Genomic DNA, 19,274 nt, shown 5'->3' with positions numbered 1-19,274 from the left:
CAGTGTCGGGGGCACTGGGGGCACTCAGCACCACGCCAGCTCAAGCCCAACGTGTTGGGGTCTCTCACCGTATTCCCTGCCTTAAGGTAACAACCTATGCCCACTCCTCGCTGAGCATTTAACCTGTTACTACTCCAGGTGGGTCCTAGTTTCGCTCCCCCGGGCTGAGCAAGGCCAGATAAAGTGCCAGTCTCCCGAGCAGTGCCGTGATGCTCACCGGTGTCACACTGAACCTAGCGCCTTTCCAAGCTGGTTGCAAACCCCTCCCCAGCCACAAAGAGGAGAGACCCGATGGTGCCGGCACAGGGCAAGCAAGAGCTGAGGGTGGAGGCCTGGCAGGAGCAGGGGCACGGCAGGAAGGAGAAGCTGAGATGAGATCTGATCCCCAGCCGCTCTCTGGCAGGGCACACTGGCTACACACAAAGGGGCCCATTCTCCCCCGGCGCTGCATGCAGCGATGGATGTGTCAGGACAGCCGATCACTGCCCCTCCTGAGACAGAAACCTTCAGCCAAAGTGGCCAAGGCAGCTCTTTTCAATCTCATCTGCCACATCAAGGCCTGCCCAGGACCCCCCAGGTGCCTCCTTCTTCCAAGCACAGGCTAAAATGAGTTTTGTTGGGGCTCTCATGGTTTTGCTGTACTGCAAAAGATCAGAGGAAGCCTTTGCTGCAATGAGGTGGGGTGCAGGGCTCAGGGCGGTGGGAGGGGAATCGATGGCTCTTCTGTACCAGCTCATACTGGAGGTTTTCCTGCTACCACGGCGCAGCAGGTGAGGCAGGATGCTACGGAGAGTTACCATCCCATGCCAGAGGCTCGGCCCTCGAGCGCCACAGGCAAAAGGATGTCTGCTGGGACACGAACTCTACAGGCTGCTGTACGATACCTGGCGCGCACCAGGCTCATTTCCTCCGCAGTTCTGCAAGCACTGTATTTACTCATTCTTTTTTAAAAATGGAATGATAGTATGTACTGGACCAAATCCTGCCCTCACTAAGGATTTGCCCTAATGCCTTCCAGTTCCATTACCCTCCTTGTGCCTCTGCGGGTGCTTCCAATTCATCTTCCATCAGGATAACCCAACTGTATTTCAAAACAACATTCCCAATACTTATAAAACTCCCTTACCATGAGTCCAAGCCACTATTCCCTGTATTTCCCTTTAAACAGCAATCCATCCATACACGCATGTCAGAAAGGCTTTACTACATCATCCAGTCCACTCCTTTATGTTTTCTCTTCTGGGGTTGCCCATTTTCCCTCGGAGGCTCAAGACCATATGAGCTAAAGCTCATACAGCTGGAAAACTGGTCACAAGCAGTGCTGCTGAAGAGGGCAAGGTTGTCCACAAATTCTATGGTACTATCTAGATGATGAGGATTTTTTCCTCAATCAAAGAACTCAGATATTTGCCAACGTGAACTCTACCTGTATCAATCTGCTACAGTTAATGCTGTAATAACTGTAATAACACAGCGGTCAGATGTGCTGAACACCTGGAAGGACATGAGGATGTTTACACGAGGAGCCTCTGAAGAAGACTGTCCCTCTACACAGCCAGCGCCTGGCAGGGAGGGCTTGTCCTGCAAGTCTTGTTCAAGCTCTTTGCTGGGGACAGCGAGGAGGAGCAGCTAAGCCACAGGCAAGCCAAGCCCAGAGGCAAATACCTCCATCAGGAAAAGAGAAATAAATGTGTAAGTGGCAGGACAGAGGGTGCAGGCTGTACCACTCCTGGCTGCCTCCTCATCCTCCCTCGGAGAGAGCTCACACCACACACAGGGCCAGGAACATTTCTACGGGCCTGCAGATACCTACAGCAGCAAAATCAGCGGTGCAGAGAGGACACGAATAACCTCCTCATTAAGCTCCTGCCTTGTGCTGCTGAGGCACATAAAGAGCCACCAACGTCACATCCCAGCCGCATGCAAAGCTGTCTCCCTGCTGCATAAATCATGCATAGCCACATCATCTGTTATAGATGCACAAAGCTGTAATCGCTAATTATGCTGAGGAGTATACCATTACCTACGGGATACGGCTGGTAGAGGCTGCAGTTAGCAACGCACACAGATGGCATATGTTCCTACATTGAATTGTTCTGGTTTTTGCCTCCTTCTCTAGTATGCGGTACTTTATACATCTGGAAGAGGGTGCTGGGACTTTCCATTAAATTAACACCGGTGACTTCTGCTTTATCACTCTAGAAGGAACCACAGCACCAAAAGGGCCCATGCAAGACCCCAGATGAGTAAGTCCCAGATGTCTTATTACATACAGGCTTTTCATAGACTATTTCCAACTTGGAAAGCAACTCAGCAAGCTAAAATTATACCCTATCTGCTGATATTTTGTGACATCTACTACCCAAGCACAGAACTACTGCGAGAAGACCAGAACTTGCATTTAATGGACTCCTGAGGCATTTTTAAGTAAAGTTCGAATAGAGGTCCATGTAAGTGCGTAGGACAGAACCATGGTATGTCCCTCCTGTGCAGCAGCACAAATGCCAAGTGGTGGGTGTACTGGCAATACCAGCAATATAACTAGCTATATCCGGGGTCCAGTTTGAAATAGCTATTTAAAAGCTGTGATCAGTGGCAGCAAGGTCGAGTGTGGACTTATGTTCTCCCATATATACCTGGAGACACACACGTGCTCCATCTTCAAATACCGCGGAAAAAAATATCTCAGGTTGAATAGCTTCCCCTTGTAGCAGAATTTGCTGTAATGCTTGTCCCTGGCATCATTCACACTCTGCTGACACTGGTTTCTAGGCTTTGGGTACTGCTTGTGCTGCAGTATAATAAATGTTGTATAATGCACGAGGAGTCCTCTACTCTCTCCTGTATGTTCATTCACCTGGAAAGTTCATTACAAAGGCAAGTGACAGAGCAAAGATAGTACTTCCAGATTCAAACCAAGCTCAAAACAATCAGGAGAGAGAAAGAAGTTATGTTTAGGCAAATAACTCAACCTGCTGCCAAATTCCCCAAAGTACTTTACCACATCTCACCTCTAGTGTGCTTAAACTCTGGCACCCAGCGCTTGCGATCACTCCTGGCCTTTCAGAGCACACGCCATGGCCTTGGAGGTGGCCAGGACTGAAGTCCCAGGCTGAAACATCTCCTCATCATTCCCTGTTCACGTGAAAGTCAGTCCCAGAAGCTGCACCGATATATACACAAACCACTTCATCATCAAGTACCTCCCATCTAACCTTATCCAAACTCCCCGTTTCACTTTCAGAGCGCTGTTGCTCCTTTTCAGGTTGCTTAGTTCTGGCTTTGCAGCCACTCAGTTATTTTCTCCTCATCCACCTATTTAAAGCACAACCCAAGAACGCAAAGCTCATCCTCTTCCAAAACTACAGGCAGAGCTATACATCTCCGATGTCCATTTGCTGCTCGATGTTCATTCTCGTTACACTGGCATATAAATCTCTGGAGAGTTACAGGGGAAATCAGGTGCTTGCTGTCCTCAGACATTTCCCAGGCTGCAAAATAAAGGGACAGTATGTCTCCGATACCAATATACTGCCTGTGAACTTTGAAAGCAGAATAAAAAATGAGTCTAAAGCGTATCACCAGGAATAGAATGGCAGGATGTATTTTATATGGACGTAGCTGAAAAGTCTTCAGAGCTAATGGTTTGGAGTGCTTAGGGAAGCTGACAGACTACAAAAGATGTGACTTTTTTCTTCCTTCTCTATGGAGACGGCATGGATTGACTGGGCTCGGAGCTCGCACAGAGCTGGCACTGGCACAACAAATTGCCTGTTGCGCCGACAGCCCAAATGCCCCATGAGCTCTGTGGCATACATGCAATTTTAGCATGCTTAAAAGTAGAAAACAAGCTTGGGAGCTGTGCGATGTAAGCTGTGACCCCTCAAAAATAAGCTGCAGGCTTTCCCGTGGCCCCTGTGCACCCAGAGGGTGGACTCTCAGAGGCGCGAGCAAAAACAGGCAACCATGAAGTAAGGGAGTTTAACCAGCTTTGTGCTCTCCGAGAGTCTCAGGGGCCCGGAAAATTGAGTGGGCTCTGAGACGTGCAAGCAGAGAGCAGTTCCCTGACGGTGAACTATGCGCAGCACAAGAAAGAGGGCCGAGGTAAGTCCAAAGGTGTGACCCCAATGCTGAGCACGGCGAGTGCTTGCCCGGCATTCTTGGGGCTGGTCAGCACAACCCTCACCGCCGTCGTTTTGTGCATGAAGTGGGGACACTGATAACATTTCAGAGAAGTTCAAAAGATTAACATATTGCTTGTGAAAGCTCTGGAAGTATGGCACAGATCCTGCCAAGCCTCCAGTCTGCCTCCAAATTCTGCACTGCCATCTTGTCCATATTTCACATCCTTAAGCATGAGCAAAAGTAGCAAAACGTAAGGGAAGAAGTGGGCTTTTTTCTTCTCCCACTCCCCAGATTTTAAAGAAAAGCTTTCGAGAATGAGGCAGCTGTTCCAGGAGGCAGAGAGACAAAGCACAGCCCTCCTCACAGCGGGCACTGTTCCTGGGGCAGGTACGCACAACCCTGTGTACACACAAGCCTTGGCTGACTCCTGCTAGTTGCCCAGAAGCCCGAATCACAGGCCCTGAGTGCCCGGCCTGTCCCTCTGTACACAGTGTGTCTGCTGCGATGCCGGCTGTGTGCTGCCGACACGCAGAGCTCTGCGGCCATCCCGCGCCCTCCCATGCCTGGCAGCCGGAGCGCAGCAGTCCCGGGCACTGATTTATTAGCCTCACCCTCCAGTTCCCTCTGAGGCTGGGGCGGCGGGACAGACGCGTTTGATGACCTGCCTTCGGGGCTGAGCAAATGAGATTCATTAGGATATGCAAAAGGCTGAGAGCAAAGCGAGCCTATCTTTCCGTCTGAGCATCTGAGCTCCGCTGATCTGATAAGAGCGCGTTGCTCCAACATGTCTGCAGAGGAAGATCTGAAGCTTTCTTCTTCCCATGCATTCCAAGATAGTCATTGCAACTAATAGACAAATAGGTCAGAATAAATAACAGCCCCCTCGTTTCCCCCAGCATGCAAGTCTAGATGGCTTAAGTCAAGTGTTAATAAGAAACAAGGCTGCTGTAACAAGATGTCCCGATGCACTGCAAAGAATATGTAGCATAATAGCATCTTTCAAACAAACCTTTCACTAAAAGCGTGTCATTACCCAGACAGAAGAGACAGCATTTGCATAGAGAAGCAGAGGAAAAGCAGCTTGAATGAGGTGATGCAAAACTGGAGTCATCAAGTCACTGAATTGTTGTCTAAAATACCACAGAGGTCTATTTTGCTTAAGTTCAGCGTTTTCGTAGCAGCACAATAGGCAAAGTAAAAATACTACACCTAGAGGGAGTGATTGATTGGAGGAAAGCCAGCCTGGACTCTGTTACAGGACTGAGATATGGCCCCGCGGTGTAAGGGGGCGATGGGGAAGGAGGACCCATATTAGCCTGTGTGTTGATTATCAGCTCCCCATGCCGGGCCACGTGGGTTTTAGATGGAAACGCTGGGCTTGCCCTGTGGAAATTGGGAGGCAAGGGCTGGGGCAAGAGGGACAGTGGAGCAGGCAGCAGGCAAACCTCATGGCTTCTGCTGGCAGTGCTTCACCCAACCCCACCGGGAGCAGAGGCGCTTAAATACTGGTTAGGGCTCCTTGGCTTTTTTGACAACACATTTGGCCCCTTTGCTGGAAGCGTTCAAAAGAACACAAAAGCCATCGGCATATTACAAAAAGCAGCGTGCTCTGTTAAACCAGGGCTGGGGGGGAGGACAAGAGCTGGAAAATCTAAATTTAGCAGCCCGCGCTTCGGCTGTTCGTTTCGGGCACGGCTCCCCAGCCCACCGGCAGAGCAGGCTCCCTTCTGCGCTCGCCCCTACCTAGTGAAGGATTTGCAGTAGCAACCATCACCATGGTATCACAGTGCCGCTTCTGTTGAGCGATTTTGCCAATCCCTGTGGGTTTACTGAAACACTCGTGACATTTTAGGTGCGGTGAAGGGGCAGGTGGGTGGGAGGGATGGTTCTTAAAGCACCAGCTCTGGGAATCAAAAGAGGGCAAATGCAGCACTTCACCTTTTTCTTGTAAGAATTGTATCGCCCTCTTGGTTGCAGAGCAAAGCTCGAAAGCTCAGGAAATCCAGAGCATCCTTGTCTGAGTGGGGGAGGAGGTTCTCGCACTGTCCCCCAGATTTTAGGGGGAAGGAGAAGGGATGAGTCACGGGATTCCAGCTCCTGGAATTGGCTGTAGCGAGACAGTTTCACTTCCCGCCTCCGACTGTCGCAATGTCCGGGTTGCAAACAGCGAGAGCAAAGATTTTTAATACAATTTCCATGTTGACTTTTCAGCTATGGCTCTCTTAACGCCCGCCCCTCCTGGGCCTGTTCTGTTCTTTGCGTCTTTTCTGCTGCCCACTCCCCGGTGATGACAAACCGCGAAGCCTTTCCCAAGAGTGAGAAATCCTCACAAGAATCATCTGTTGCAAGTCCTGTCTGACAAAACCGTGTCAGAGCTTTGGGGGCCTTCTCTCTATTTTTAATTGAGTGCATCTTTCCCTGGCATTTCCCCCTGCTGGCTCCTGCATCCCTGCTATTGCGGCGGATACTGGAAGGAAAGCAGTGCTCGTGCCAGGGTGTGGAAAAGCTGTTGTTCCCACCTGATTCCCTGCAAGGACTGCTATATATGAGGTGCACACGGGGCATTGCTGCTGCTGGAGCACAGGGCTCCCTTTCTCCCTTTATCCCTCCCATGCAATCAGTATTTGTGATTTAGTCCCTTCTTATCATGGCCTTGCAGTATCACATCTTGGCTTGGTATTTAGTCTTCCAGAGGCTTGAAAGGGCAGCTTCTCCTTGAGTTTATCAGCTCATATGGGGGACATCGCTTGATGGTGTGCCAGCGAGCTTCTGTACGATGCCTTTTATGTCTCGATCAAGTCAGTGTGTCTATTTAATTAAAGGGATGGTAATACAAAAGGCTCCTCTTGGATAAAATCTGGGGGAGAAAACGTGCTACCTGACTTGAAGGGGAAGGGGGATGGATTCGCAAACCCAACGGAGCCCGATGAGAGCTGAGGGCAGGGTAGCACGGGCCGGTTTAACAGAAGGGAAGGCAGCCGCTCTGCCAGCAGAAGCCCGTGAGCAGAGAACCATGGAGCACAAAATTAACACACTGGCTCATCAGGAAATGTTAATGTGGGCAAGATGGGGAATTGCTTCATATGGGCAAACAATCTGTGCAGAACGGATAAGCGTGATCAAAACCCGGTACAAATCTGGGCACGTTTCTCCAAAATCTGCCCCTCTACCCTCAGTTTGAGGCTCAAGACACAAAACGCAAAGCCCTGATTAAGGTGTTAAATCCTTACGGCAAAAAAGCCCAACAAAACATTTTGCTGAAATGAAACAAAATGAAAGCATCCAACAGAGCTTTGCTGGAAACAACTAAGGCACTGCCACACAGATCCCAGGAGGGGAACCTTGCAGCTTGGAGTAAGTGGGTTTGCGTTGGGCCTCCATGTCAATACAGAATCAAGGAGCACAGAAACTACTGTATTCCCTGATGGTGCTGTTTGTCATTAAGTCCCCCAGCAACACTTTTCGAAGCAGGAACACCTGAGTGCCTGGACTTTGCCTAATCCTCATTTCACCTTTCCCTCTGCCAAACCATTCCCTCCTCGGAAGAAAGCTGAGCTCTCTCCTTCAGCCATGCCACCATGCTCAGGACTGGAGAGCCTTGGCAGAGGGAGCCTACGCTGTGTACAGGAGGGACACTGCTCCACGGGCCCTGGAGGAGGGCTGACGTCCTCACCATATGGCAGGGGGACGATGACACCTGCCTTTTTAATGAAATGACAACCATCAGGGTTAAATAGTTTCCTAAAAACTCCAGGAAATCCCTCATTTTCATGAGCTGAATATCCACACCAAAATATTAAACATTTTAAAACTAAATAATTAAGCGTTTAAAGTAATATAGACTCATTATAACAACTTCTTTCTCTTCAGAACAGTTCTCCCGAAACCAATCATCAACTGCTAATGAACTCGTTTCCACTACAAATGCCGGCTCCACTTTTGTCTGCTGACCTCTCCTAAAGTTTAACCAGATGTTTGTTCTCCCCAACCTCCATCATTCCCCATTGCTCCCGTGCTGCCCCCAGCCACCGCCTCACACCCTTACCCATCACAGCACTAAGCAGGGGACATTTCCCCCTTTGCAATGACAGTAAGGGAAGCCAACTCCACCTACAGGAAAACCAGATGCTAGATTTAGTCCCCTTGCATTTACAGTCCCACCTGGGAGGAGCAGAAGGTCCAGTGTTACCCATGGAATCATAGAATCATTTAGGTTGGAAAAGACCCTTGGGATCATCGAGTCCAACCATCAACCCCACTCTACAAAGTTCTCCCCTACACCATATCCCTTAACACCACATCTAAACGACTATTAAACACCTTCAGGGACGGTGACTCCACCACCTCCCTGGGGAGCCTATTCCAGTGTCTGACCACTCTTTCCGTGAAGAATGTTTTCCTAACGTCCAGTCTAAACCTACCCTGCTGCAGCTTGAACCCATTCCCTCTTGTTCTATCGCTAATGACCTGTGGGAAGAGACCAGAACCAACCTCTCTACAATGTCCTTTCAAGTAGTTGCAGAGAGTGATGAGGTCTCCCCTCAGCCTCCTCTTCCTCAAACTAAACAGTCCCAGCTCCTTCAATCGCTTCTCATCAGATTTATTCTCCAGGCCCTTCACCAGCTTTGCTGCCCTCCTCTGCGCTCGCTCCAGCACCTCGATATCTCTCTTGTATTGAGGTGCCCAGAACTGGACACAATACTCAAGGTGCGGCCTCACCAGTCCTGAGTACAGGGGGACAATCACCTCCCTACTTCTGCTGGTCACACTATTTCTAATTCAAGCCAGGATGCCATTGGCTTTCTTGGCCACCTGGGCACACTGCTGGCTCATGTTCAGCCGCTTGTCAATTAGAACCCCCAGGTCCTTTTCTGCCAGGCAGCTCTCCAGGCACGCTGCCCCAAGCCTGTAGCGATGCATGGGGTTGTTGTGGCCCAAGTGCAGGACCCGGCACTTGGCCTTGTTAAAGCTTATGCCATTAGCGTTGGCCCATCGATCCAAACCATCCAAGTCTCTCTGTAGAGCCTCCCTATCCTCATGCAGATCAACACTCCCGCTTAACTTGGTGTCATCTGCAGACTTACTGATGATACACTCTATGTCCTTATCAAGATCATCAACAAAGACGTTAAACAGAAATGGTCCCAACACCGAGCCATGTCTTACCGTCAGAGAGACTCCGATTTCGACATCCCAGATGAGCAACTGATTTATATCCTGCTCAAAGCCTGTCTGGATAGGGCCACAGGCAAGGTAGTGCATGCAGCACTTTTCAGGAAGAAGGCCAGAAGAACATTAAAAAGCAATTGAAAGGCCTGGGGAATCAGGGGAAGAAGAGGACAAGCTCAAAGAAACCAAGGAAAAAAACCTGAGGCATGGCAGTGTGTGAGTGCATTTGTCTGAGAAGACCTAAAAAAAGGTCATTTTGAAGAAAATGAGGAAACGGTCTCTGAAAGGATTCTCTGAAATGGTAGCAATGGCAGGCAAACAGTAAACGGCAGGCTACAGACCCAACACTCTTAAAAGGAGGGAGTTCAGATGGAGGATACATCTGCAGATCTACCACAGCGGTGCCTCCCAAGTCAAGGCTGCACAAACCACTACAAGGAAAGGTTACCAATGGAAAAGTAATCCTAAAAATATTAAGAGCACATCGCTTCTTATGTGGTACTTATTTTATTAAGCAAATCCTTCCTTTCCATCCAGAAATACTCCAGAATTACACAGATGGTTAAAACATATCTATAGTAGTGGTAGTAATTTAGAAATCTCTCTGGGGGAAAACAAGGTTTTAGCCTTTTTTTCCTTTTCAATGGCAGCGAGCTGGATTTTAAGGTGGAGTGAGTTTATTTCTGTCGTGGCTGCCACAGAGAAAGCTCCGTCACCCACGGATAATGCCAGATGGTGAGCCGTGCCCAAATCCACCAGGCAGAGGCCTCAAGAAGAGGTTCAAAGCATAACTGGGGGTTGCATCTCCTGAGCAAGGGGCAGACAACGGAAGCCAAACCGGAGCAGGTTGGATATAAGCATGGTAGCACAAATGCATGGGCTGCTGCCGTGCTCCAAACAGCTCTGCAAGTGGTAAAGAACCCTCTGATCAGCCTACAGGACAAAAGATGACACAAAGTAAGGAAACCACACGCGTTCAGCGGCACGGCTGATTTAGGGCTAGTTTTATAGAAAACCTTGTTAACTTATTGGTATATCATTAAGGTGGATGAATGGTTACATGGTTCAACAGAGCTGATAATCCTTCGCCGGCGGTGCAGTTGCAGAGGGTATAAAATTTTCTGGAGATGGTGGAGGGGACTCTTGATGCACCATATGGTCTCTTCCAGACCTTGCGCTGTGCTGGGGCTCGTGCTCTCATGTGACACGCCATTAGCGAGTCACATGCAGCAGAAAGCAATTTTATGGCCAGATCCTGCTCTTAGAAGCTATGATGACTAAACTAGCTAATCAAATCAGCATAAATTTGCAAACACCATTTTAGCAGCTGTGACCGTAAATATCATCAGCAGAATGTGAATAATCCCGAGCACAAGATGAGTTGAGTAATGGGTTCCCAATGGGCGTTGAAGCCATCAGTCCGCTGCCTGGCAACTCGGAGATGGGGGCGAGGGGGGGAGGTTTGATTATGATGAGCCTGAAACAGCAGATGCAGTTATCACGACAAAGCAGCTAGAGCACACGCACCAGAAAAAGAGGGGGAAGGAAAAAAAAAAAAAAAAGGCATTTACTGAGACAAATAATTGTAGTGGATGCCCTGTTCTCGCCCCACTTTCTCCCAAACGCAGGCACGTGTGCATGTTCCATGTGGAAGGATGCATTTTAGCATTCCCAAAGTGACTCATTTGGCATTTTCCAGGGACCTGCAATAGACTCCCCGCACACACGTACCATTTTGTCAACAAGCCATAAAAATAATCAGCCGAGGTGAAATTCACTGAGAACACAGACACCAAGGCTAAATTTGTTTTTAATTTGTGCCAGCTTCTGCTAATGGGAGGCAGGGTGCAGGGCTCCCGACACTAACAAAGGGGACGGGAGCGGAGGGAAAAGCCGCCGAAATTAAGAGTACGCGGGAGTCTTAACCTCCCCTCTGGTGAGGACCGACCATGCACGTGGTCCCAGAGCAGATGGAGCAGGCTGGAGTGGGCATGGCCAGAACGGAAGGACTATCCTGTGAACCGCTCCGCCAGGGGCCCCGGGGAGAAGGCAGCTGGAAACACAGCCAGCTTCTCCCCCAGCAAAGCGCTTCAGCGAGGGAAGCGGCTTTTGCGGCTCAGGAAAATGAATATACCACCCTGCACCTGCCAGCATGAATCTGGCTCAGCCATATATATACATGTTTGCAAAAAACATGGAAAAAAGACCAACCGTGATGTCTCAGTCCTGACGGCTTTTAGCAGGCTGTTAAAAATGCTTGGCTATTATGGGCCACATCCTGGTATGATCATGATATCCCACCCCACTTTGAGGTAAAATACAGAGTCTAGAGGGCAGGAAAAATATTGTATTGCATCTTGCATTGCATTGCGTAAAGGTAACCCATGTTTGCTGGAGTCGTCAAAATCTTGTGAAGAAAAGGCTTAAGTGTGGGTACAGCTACATGACAGTCATTACAGCTCATGCCAATAATGCAACTTCTAGCTGAGCTTTAAAGTTCATCTGCAGTAGCGTAGAAACCAAAGTGAACAAGGAATGTGAGCATTTCCAAGTTTCCAAGGAGCTGGCAGCCCAACCTGGGCTTCACCTTGCTGCAACCAGGCATGTTGCTTGGACTACCAAGTACGTAGATACCCTAGACTGCTAGTTTAAAGCTTGCATACACACAAATGCACGGCCACTGCAAATTTTTGGTTTGCTATATTGCCTTAGTTATGGTGATTATTATTATATTTAGCTTTCAAGCATTTCCAAAAGACTAAGCTGTGCCCAGGACCAAGGGGCAACCTTTCTGAGCTCATAAATGAGGGGATTTGAGTATACAGGTTTTCCTAAGTAACTGGCAGCCATGGTGGACCCCACAAATGAACACGATGGGTTCAGTGCTTAGCAAATGGAGATGAAAGCTGGGGAGCGGGGGGAGGGAAGGAAAAAAAAAAGCTCTTCCCTGGCCAAGAAGGAAAAGGGCAAGTGACAGAGCATCTTGACATGCTCATGGAGAACATCAAAGACAGGGGTGGTGCCGGTTGCTGGTTCCTCAGATCACGGCAGTCTCAGTTTATGCCAGGAAAGCTTGTACAAGCACTGGCACTGTGCACAGGGAGCGTCTCAGTAAATATGTGGAAACACCCATAATAGGAACAGGAAAATATCAGAAGCAAATACAGGAGATACAGCTGCCTCCCATACCAGCACTTCAGGTGTGTCCCTCAGCAGCTTTCCCTAGAGAAGTTCTGCGATTTGCATTTGGGTTTTTTTCACTTGTGTAGCATTTTAAATAACCTCCTTCCTCCTAAACGGGAGTTTTTCTGGCTGTGTCTATCCACTGAAGCTACCTCAGCTGTTAGCTACCCACTGACCTGAAACACTTCTGCAAGTCAACTACATGCTGCTGACACCAGATGGGAACGCAAAGATGGAGAGAAAAGAGCTGCATCTCTTGGTGCAGAAGAGAACTGGAGAAAGTCAGAACTGAGGAAAAGCTGGGCTCGAGCAGCAAAAACGACACCAATATTTCTGCAGAGCATGGAGATCATTTGGAACAAAGAGGTGCGTTCAACACATTACACCCGGATGAGCCCCGTTGCAAAATACACACCAAGATCTCGGTCCAAGACAGAATACCCATCCCGAGCCAGACCTATCGCTAGTAACCGGTTTCTCCTTAAAAAACACAGCCCAACTGGAACTCCAGCTACTAAAGCCAGGATGGAGAATTACTGGCAGAACCAGTACAAACTGGCATGCGGTTTAAAGCCTTTTTTTCAAGGTCCAGAAAATTCCGGCTTGCTCTCTTCAGCATGTTTCACTGCAGCATCAGCCTCCGCATGCCTGCATTGTGGCTGGGGCCAGGGCCAGGAGGTGCCAGCTACTACAAAAGATTGTTCTTGTGCTATTCCTGGTTTGATCTGAAACAAAACGTACTAGAAATTTTGGAAGAACATCTGTTCCCATCAAGCAACCAGCCCAAGCCTCCCAGACCCACAAGCTCTGGGTAATTCAATGAAAAAGCAAAGGAACATCTCAATTTGTAGATGCAGAACTTCTGGCAGTGTTTGCTGCTCTTTGCTGCACGCACAGAAACCCTGTCCTTTGTGACCCTCTGCACACAACAAGCTCAGTGCATGGGCTTTCAGGGGGAGTAGAAAAGAGCTGCCTTTCCCATACACATTTTTTCCCTAACAGACATAAAGATGATGGGCGTGTTCCCCAATTCTGAGAATACTTACATCAATTTTAATTGATTAACGTGCTTCTTTGAGGGGGAATAAATACGGTTGTTATTTATTCCTGGTGCAATGGCACATCCTGACCATCTTCCACCCCAAGAGCTGCCACAGCGTCCACGTGACAGGATCCTACCCAGACTCCAGCTATCGGGTTCGTGAGATAACGAACCCTTTCTTTGGCTCCCTGTGCCTTCAGGCAGGGCATGACTTGGAGCAAGCCCACCCACAACAAGTAGCACGTCTGTGAGGAATAACCCAGCCGCGGTGCCATGTGATGTCTTCCCCTTCCAGGGGATTTCGAAAGTGAGCATCCTCAAACGGCTCCTGTGCCGCAGCGGGGAGGCCGGGCTCCTCTCCGGCCAGACACCACCTGCCCAAGTAACTCACCTTCGAGCCCTCCCCTGCCCCAAGTCTGACATCCATCTGAAGTGTGCAGGGACAATTTTTCCGGGGATTACAGCAGTCCCAGACTGCATGGGGTCTGGATATTGCCATGTTGCTGTAGGGACGTGGCGTATAAAACAGTAATTTGTGGTAAGAGCTTAGAGCTGAAATAGATACGACAAACAAAGCAAGAGAAAATCTATTGCTGTTTCTACTACAGCATGGAAGCGCTGAAAAATATAGACGGTATCTCAGTTATAGTTACAGTTATGATATTTGCCACACTCTTGTGCCTGTAAAGGCCAGTATCACAGCCGGTCCCATCTAGCCAGATGGGGAATGAGCAGAGTAAACCTGGGTCCATCTACCCTACCCTCGGGAGCTGTGTCTGACAAGCGGTTTACAACCAGCTTTCAAAGATAAACGTAAATTAGGTGACAGTTTACCTCAAAATGCCATAAACCCTCGCAATTTAGGAAGCGGCTGCACCGACCTCCTCGCAGCGGGCTGGGGATCTCCAAGAGGGGCAGCGGGCAGGGCTGAAGGCAGGACCAAGGTCACCAGGGGAACCAAGGGAACAGGCTGGTGGGTCAGAGCCCCTCCATTTCCCACATCAAACCTCCCGTGAGGCCCAGCTGCAGCTGGTGGAACAGGATGGCTTCCTCTGCTCTCTGCCCGTTGCTATTACCAGGGAGCGCACAACAAGGGGGCTTAATTCTGGATGAGTCCCATTGCAAGAAAGAAGATGTGAAGTGTTCCTGCAACATCCCAATTAGAGAGGTGCATGCAGCAAAGTTATCTGCTTCACACTCCATTATTTTTCCCAGCAGCAGGAAAAAGGATTTCCTGTCGCCCACTAAATCATCAGTGTTTCTTGCTTGGCTGTTTCAAGCACAGCTTTATTATCCCTTACACTAACTTCTGGGGGCACTGTTATTTTTTTCGTGAGAGAAGACCAGAGTTTGAAGTTCCATGATTTTTTATTATTTTTTTTTTAACATCCACTCTGGTTTTGTTTCATTTTTTTTCCTGATAGGGTAACCAGTGACATTTCAAAGCAGCACGTTTGCTGAATGCTCGCTCAAAAGAAATTAAGGTCCTGTCTATGCACTTTCCCTCAGAAAATGCCTCCCAAGCTTGTGGCATTAAGAAAAAATAAATCTGATTTCACAGAAGCACAAAGACACAAATTATTTCAAAGCAAGGCCGTGCAAAATAAAAGCTACCGTTAAATACAAGAGGCTGGAATCAGAGATCCCATCTCTGATTATATTCATTCCCCAACAGAAATTTTTGCCTGAGTTAGAGCTGCTGGGTCACGTCCATTATTTTCTCACACATACCATTAAACCAAGCAGGCTCACCAGTGTGACATCTTGAGCACATATGCAAAAGGCTTTGACGCTACATATGCTTAATCCTCATGTATATATCTTCTCGTAGCAGCTATAACCGCACAGCTGCGTGCACTGGGGTCACCTATCTTAGAGCAGAGGCGCAGAGGTATCGATGTTACCTATCTCCCTCTCTGTCTGTGCTGCACACGTCTGAGGCCGAAGGCAGCCCACGCTGCCGTCTGGCAGACGCTGGGGCTGGGGTTTGGGTTTGGAGGCCAACACGCAGCCTCACAGATCTTGAGGCTGGGAGCGTTTCACCATCACCGGCACCAGCGCTGCGGTGGGAGGGTCGGGACTCAGCGAGGGTAGGGAGTATGACAGTTATGCTTCACTCAGGTTAGAAACAATAGGAGTAAAACCAAGCTTGAACACAAGCACGTCTCCACCCAAAGCAAAGCCATATGCAACTCGGCTCAGGAATGAGAACTATGCAGCCAGAGGTTTCCTCTAGTTATTGTTTTGGGTTTGGGCTGCAGTGCGCAGGGAGGGGAGGAACAAAAAACACAGAGGGTGCGGGAAAGAAGCTGAAAGCCAGGCACAGCCGCAGGAGCCTCAGCCCGACCTCAGGCCCTGGTTTCAGGATGGAAGGCACGAGGCGGTGATGCTCTCTGCAGCATTCTCTCACCCTCCGCTGCTCCTCGCTGCCCCGCTATCTCAGCTGTACCCGTACAACAGTTTATGTGACACTGATGTTTGTGTCACGTGCTCGTGGGACATCAATTTCATTTGCACAGGCACCTTTCAATTTTGCACGTTCACTAGACGGCAGGGCAGGCGTGACAATGCCTAAATAGGAACTGTATTAAAAAGAGCAAACTCCAGCATAATTATTTTTTCCCCAGAAAAATGCACCCAAGAAGACCCCAAACATTCAGCTCACCATTTCAATTTAAAAGATGCAACCTGAAGCATGTTGTGCGCAGCGTGAGACATAGTACAGTTTTCATTTCCCTCTTGTTCAGATTAGGCTTAACATTTTTTCAGCCCAACACACAGCCACTCACTACCCTCACTCCTTGCCGGACCTGCTGGGAATGCCAGGGCTGTGGAGCAATCAGTGGAGGTTCATGGACATTGACCTCAACTAATAAGCTTCAAGCAAACTGTGCCGAGAATCAGAGGTGAGGGATTGCACTGGCCGGTTTTCCTTTCCAATGTCACCCCTGAGCTCCCAGCAAACACAGCAATATTTCACTGGGTGGAAAGTTAGCTCACCATGCTCCCCGTCCATTCCAGATCCTTGGGTTTTTTTGGTGCAGACAGTAGAGACGCAGGGAGCAGTGGTTTTGTAATTAAGCTGATTCTAGTTCAAACTGTCAAGGAAAGGGGTATTTTCACTTTCTCCCCACTCCTGTCCCTACCTTTGTCCTTCTGTTGGCATGAGCATCAGCCAAGCCAGGGAACTGATCCAGCTGGAAACTATCTGTTTGTCTTTTCCCTTTCTGCTGGGTTAGTTTTCAGAGGGATCAGATTCCTAATCTGGCAGATCACTCGAGAGCTGATTTTGGCACCAGGGAGAGCACATGACCCAGCAGCAGGGACGTAGATCAGCTGAAACCAAGCATAAACCTACACCCGCGGAGAACACCCACGGCCCACCCTGGACCCACCCATGCAAAAATCCTCTGTCTGCAGAAGGAAAGAGGCTTTTTCCATGGTACTGTTCTGCTCCCAGAGGGGAACAGGCATGTTTTGGGTAGCAGTGAGACACCACCTCCCGTCTCCAACTGCTCCGCTTGCACGTCCCCTGCTCTGCTGTCCCTTCTCCTCGGCTCTTTGATGAAGCCTAGGGCCCCACTCCAGCCTTCCTCTTGGATCAGTGTATCTTTCTTTTAAACAGTACTGTGCTGCTTACCCAGGTACCTTCCGTCCTCATGGACACTCGTGTATTTACCGTCAGCCACAGACACACGTAAGATATGCATGTGCATGCCCAGGGCACGCAAGCACAGACCTAAAATATCACCAAAATATTCTGCTTTCCCCAGGCTGAAGCAATGGGTTGTATTGCTCCGAACCATTACTACTGAGCACACAGTGTTTCTATGGCTACACCTTCCCTGGCTTTCACTCCTGCTTTCAGCGACACGTTTGCTTTGTCTGTCTGTCTGCCTGCCTCTCCCCCACACGTACACGCACACCAACTAGACGTCGCTTCTCTCCTCACTCGGCCACCCCCTCTCTGCTCCAAATATCACCTCCGCTCTCCCTCCCACGCACAGCCCAAAAATTCAGAGCGGCTGTTTCTTGAGACCCAGCAGAAAAGGGGGCAAAGACTTCTGATCCAAACTGATTTCAAATACCAGCAATCCCACAGCCACTCTCCTGAGCCTCCAAGCCTATTTACAGGAAAGATGGAGCCGGCAGTGTTTACTGGAGATCTTTAGGGTTATTCATGGTGGTGTGAAACCAAAGCAGCATGCAAAGAGCAGGCAGACCCCTTCGTCCCCCAAGCTGCTCACAAAAGGCTGGAGAGCTGGCGTGCTGAGTGATAATAAAGAAGAAAATACCTCCCAGGGATGCTCTAACAAGAAACCTCGTGCAGCAGTACCCTGGCCTCAAGGTGACTTGTTTAGCAGTGTGGGATGGAGAGATGGGTCGGATGTTGGGGAAGTGCTAATGGCTGGGAGCAGCTCACCTCAAGCTGAATAAATCCCTTGCTCTCCATTCTGAAACACAATGGCACATGAATGACTAAGCAATTCTGATAACAATTCAATAGACAAACGTCAGCTTGCTTTGATTAAACTTTACTTCTGGAGCTGTTTCAGGGCAGCTAAAGACACATCAGCCTGTCTCTCTCCCCCCAGCCCTCCCAGCAGCCCAGACAGGGCAGAGAGACATTTATTTCACAACAGCTATAACTGATTTTTTTTCCAAAGCAATTGGAACTTCTGTAATGTCTGAACTAAGTCTAGATTTATGCAAGCACAGCTGGGGGGGGGAAAAAAAGGCAAAATAGCCCCTCTCTATTTTAAGAACTTGGTTTCACTGTCACTTCTCCCTGGCTACATCACAGTTATCCCTTAGCACACTAATAACACAGTCCAGTTTGGAGGTACAGGTGGAACCGAGCCATGTAATTACCACATTTCCACATATATTCTTGTGTATTTGCAGTACTGAAATAACACTCTCCTAGCGCAGGGTTAGTCCAGACAAACAGTTCAATTAAGGAATGCGGCTAAAACATGCAGCTAGGCTTTTATACGGTGCAGGTCTAAATAATTTTTTAATTACGTCCATATCTGTGCTGTAGGTTGGTCCTTCAAAAATGATAACTAGCCCTTTTATATTTGCACACAACATTTACGTGAGCAGCTTTTCCCAATTTGAACCTTCTACCTTGCCAACCCCCAAATCCATTTTGAGCGATGAAAAGAACAACCTCATCCGCACGCACAGGCTTATACCCTTGTCTTCAGCCAGTTGTGAAATAAGCTGCTCAGCGCTGCATCCGTAATGGGGACTGCAGTGCAGATGGCAAGTGCAGAGTCACAACTCGTGCTGTGCCTCCGCCAATAGAGGTGTACAATGCAAGCAGAGCAGCTCAAAGGAGCGTAACACACCGGCAGCGAGGAGGGGAAGAGAGGCTGCTACTCCTGAAGCATTTTCACTTTTCTATCCATAGAAGCAGCTATTTGGGGTAACAATAACATGGAATCATGTCCAGAAGATCCTGAGTGAAATACTGCCTGCACTGCAGTCCGTGGGAATGAGGATTTCACCCCGTGATCTATGCTAGGCTGCGTTTCAGTGACGCGTATTGCTTTGTAGTTGAGAGAACGCAAGAAGAAAAGAAAGCAAGAATCTTCTACACATTCGCCCTTGTGATCTGTTGATCACTAGGAAGGAAAATCGTCCCTTGCAAATGTCCACCAGTCCCAGGGGCCTCATTGCTGCATTTAGCCATAGTCTAGAACAGTGAGTGATAATGTTATTTCTTTAATTCCAGCCTCAAAAAAAGCCC

Source organism: Chroicocephalus ridibundus, chromosome 11 (genome assembly GCF_963924245.1).
Source record: "Chroicocephalus ridibundus chromosome 11, bChrRid1.1, whole genome shotgun sequence".
Lineage (NCBI taxonomy): Eukaryota > Metazoa > Chordata > Aves > Charadriiformes > Laridae > Chroicocephalus > Chroicocephalus ridibundus.
The sequence above is the reverse complement of the archived record's forward strand: the minus strand, read 5'-3'. Positions refer to the sequence as shown.